Source organism: Triticum aestivum, chromosome 1B, assembly GCF_018294505.1.
Source record: "Triticum aestivum cultivar Chinese Spring chromosome 1B, IWGSC CS RefSeq v2.1, whole genome shotgun sequence".
Classification (NCBI taxonomy): Eukaryota; Viridiplantae; Streptophyta; class Magnoliopsida; order Poales; family Poaceae; genus Triticum; species Triticum aestivum.
This window is the reverse complement of record NC_057795.1, coordinates 50,124,863-50,128,954: the sequence shown is the minus strand read 5'-3', so window position 1 is coordinate 50,128,954 and position 4,092 is coordinate 50,124,863.

Here is a 4,092-nt window from a genome sequence, read left to right as displayed (position 1 = left end):
TGACATATTTCTTGTAGTGGATCCGATGAGGGAAGATGATGTTGATGACGATGAAACATACGTCAAAAGAAGAATGTAGACTACATTACCTATGAAAGATCGTAATCCGTGGAGAAAGAAAAGTCACGACCATGGGCTCAATTATTCGACAACGAACAAAAGAGGGAAGAAGATCAGTCTAAAGCGTCGTTGTCGCCCAAGCTGACAAACTAATCCACAAAGTTTGTGTGTGTCTAGCTATTTTGTATACCGCCGATAGCGGTCAAATGATGTAATATATATTATACTAATTATCATTCGGAGGGTAACAGTGGTATTGCTCCAACGACATACCAAATTTAAGGAAGGAAAATGCAAAAGAAAGATAAGAAAAAGAAAAGTGCAAATGAAAAAAAAGAAAAAGAAAAAGAAAGGAAGTTTTGCAAAATGAAATGAAAGAAAAAGAAAAAGGAACTAATAAGTTGTTGAAAATGAAATGCAAGAAAAATAAAAAAAGAAAGGAAGGAAGTTAGTGGAATATGAAAAAGAAAAAGAAAAAGAAAAGTGCAAAAGAAAAAGAAAAAGAAAAAGAATAACATAAATAAAAAGAGAAATAAAAATAAAATAAAAAGGAAGGAAGTTTGTGGAATAAGAAAAAGAAAAAGAAAAAAAGAAAAAAAGTTAGCAGTAGCGCGTTTTGGCATGGGCAGCGCTATAGCTAAGGAAAAAAAGAAAAAAAGAGTTAGCAGTAGCGCGTTTTGGCCTAGGCAGTGCTATAGCTAAGGAATATAAGAATAACAAGAAAAAGAAAAAAAGAAAAAAATAGTTAGCAGTAGCGCGTTTTGGCTAGGCAGCGCTATAGCTAACTTAGCTATAGCGCGTTTTGACAACACTCGCTATAGGTAAGTTGCCTACAACACCCGCCCACACCCACGCTCGATCTCTTTCCTCTCTCTCACTCTCTGGCTCGATCCCCTTTCTCTCGCACCCGCCCACGCCGCCGACGCCCGCACCCGCCCACCGCCGCCGACACCCGTACTGGCCCACGCCACCGCCGACGCCCGCACCCGCCCATGCCACCGCCGACGCCCGCACCTGCCCACGCCGTCGTCGACGCGCGCCGCACTCGACCCAGACGCCGGCCACTGGCCACCCCCACGCTCCCTTCCCCCATGCTGCCCCTTGCCCTAGGTGCACCCCTGGCCCAGCCCCTCCCCCCATGCTGCCCCTCCACCGTACGTTCTCTCTCTCTCTCTCTCTGACAAAAAATTTGGTCTCTCTGCAGATCGACGAGGAGGAGAAGGACCACCTCTGCCTCGGCGACCCCGATGCCACCCCCTCAGCCCCGGCGAGCCGTGACCCCGACGCCACCCCCTCAGCCCCGGCGACCCTGCCCCCGACGCGCGGTGAGCCACCCCCTCCTTTCCTGTTGTTCTTTAGTTAGGGCCAACTTTTTCTATGTAGGGTGTCCAAATTGAGTTCATGAGCAGTAGCATTCGTTAGCTTATGTTGTTGTCCATTGAAGTTTTTTAAATTTGTAGTTGATATCCATTTGTAGTTCATGAGGAAAAAAAAGTAAACGAAAATGAAAATGAGGATTTTTAAAAATTCATAAAATGGAGTAGTAGATGCCACTGAATATGCCACTGAAAATGGAGTAGCTAGCATCATTGCAAAAAACAATGCTCAAAAAATATCTTGGAAAGTGGCATGTTTGCAGCAAATTTGGAACAGAAAATATGCAGTGATCAATTTTGCATTTTTCTACCACTGAAGTTTTAGATTTTGCAAAGAGTGCTACACTTTGGTTATTTTCATCTATTTAATAGTATATACATAATGCTGAATCTGGCTCAACTTGTTATAATCTTTCTCAAACTTCGGATTTCGATTTTTGCAGAACGACCCCGACCCCCTCAGCCCCGGCGACCTCTACAACGAAGCTGACGTCCTCAACCCCGACGACGACCCCCTCAGCCCCGGCGACCCCGATGCGCGGTGAGCCACCCCCTCCCTCTTCTTGATCCTCAAAATAGGTAGCTAATTTGATAGCATAGCAGTCCCATTTGTTCTACTGGTATTGTGCATTTGCATGTATTCTTAGTCATATGCTAGTGTTTAGCAATTTCTGCATTTATCATGAGCTAACAAACACTAGTGTTTAAATCTCATATTCATATGGAGATGTTCTAGCAGTGCAGAGTTGTGCATCCATGTCTAGACTACAAGACTTTTCCAAGCTATGTTGAACCTCATGATGTATTCAACTAGCATCTATCGATCGCTGCAGAAAGCAACAATCATTTCCGCTTACGGTATCAGCAAGATCATGCATAAGATCATACTAGTGTTTCTACCAATATGAAAGATTGCACCAGTGCCAGTTTGAAGGTTAGATAGCCCATAGTGCGAATATAAATCTGTGTGTTATTTTACTGGAATGTATGGTGTGCCAGTAGTGGCATATGGTGTGATGAAAAGTACCACTTTTGCTATGGTAAATTGGTAGTGCAGATGGTAGTGAAATGCTACTTCAGCACATAGTGCTTATTGTCATTTGCAGGGAAACCGATTGCGAGTGACCTATGTTTTGCCGGAAATGTTGATTCATTTCCATTCCGGCAAATTTTAGGCGCTCTATATGTGCACTTTCTAGAAAAGGTCATGCCAAAATTTTCCGTGAATTTCGGCATGACTTGTGCTAGAAAGTTGGACATATCGAGTGCTCGAGATTTGTCGCGACGGGAATGAAACGACATTTCCAGCAAAACAAAGGTCACATTTTTTGTCATTATTCACTTTATTACGTAAAACCCGATAATTAAACGACTACGACATTGAACCCTAGGAAACATGACCGACACCGATGAGGCCGGAGGTTCTCAGCCCCAATTAGGTCGAGCACACGCCTACCTCGACTTTCTGGCGGATCAGGAGAGAGAGCAAGCTGGGTGACAGGACCCCCTTGTCATGCCGAAGGACGACGGTGGTGGTGCCGGCGCCGACACTGATGCCACAAACGACACCGGCACTGAGACTGGCGCTCATGATGTTGCTAACTACAGCCCGGAAGGTAGGGCCTCCCAAGCTAGTGAGGGAAAGAAGAAAAAGAGGACACAACACCCAAATGAGCTCGGCACCAGAAGACTCGTGGTCACGGCAGTGCACCCTGGCGAGTTCAAGCCAATAGAGCCGCGGGAAGTGGCAGCATGTTACGGGAACTACTAGCATGCATCCTACGGGATACCGCTAACATCAACACCACAAAAATACGGAAGAATAAACATTTGAAGAATCTGTTCCTAACTAGGTTGCACGCAAGATTCCTGTTCTCCAGTCAGAAAGATGATGTCGACCCATGGGGATGATGATGCCATGAAAAAAAAAATCAACAACAAAGCCCTAGGGAAGTTCAGCTACGCATTGAGCACTTGGAAAACAAGGGTGAAAAATGCGATTCAAGTAGACCATGAAACCTACACCGAGATTGTTGCAGACAATCCGGAAATTATGATAGAGGACTTTGAAAAGTTCAAGGAGACTTGCAATGAAGAAGCTGCCAAGGCCAGGTCGGAGAGAGGCAAGCAGCTGCAGGCAAAGAACATGGGAAACCACCGTCTTGGAAGTCGCGGTTACACAGGAAAGAGGCCCGTGTGGGCTAAGGAGGACGCAGAACATGAACATCAGGGGATCCTAGACCCATTGGCTGAGTTCACTGACCAGCAGAAGCACGACTTCATCAGGGCCCGATTCTCGTGGGACCCCAACAAAAAGATTTTTGTCACCGACGGGCCGACTAGGAAATTCATGAGAAAGCAATATGATGGGACACCCGCCCCACATGTGGGATAAGGAGGACTCAGTCGACTCAGTAGTCGGCGAAGGAGGACTCAGTCGACTCAGTCATCGGCGAAGTACAAGTGGGACACTCCTTTCAACTGGGCCATGAACATAATGATGGGACACCCGCCCGGCCAACAACCGCAATATGGACGTGTGCATGGCGCCGGGAATGGCGCCACGTGGAAGTAATATAATAGCAAGGACCCCGAGGCCAAAAGACAGAGAAAGAAGTTCAGTCAAGTGACGATCGACGAGAAGGTGGTGCAGGCG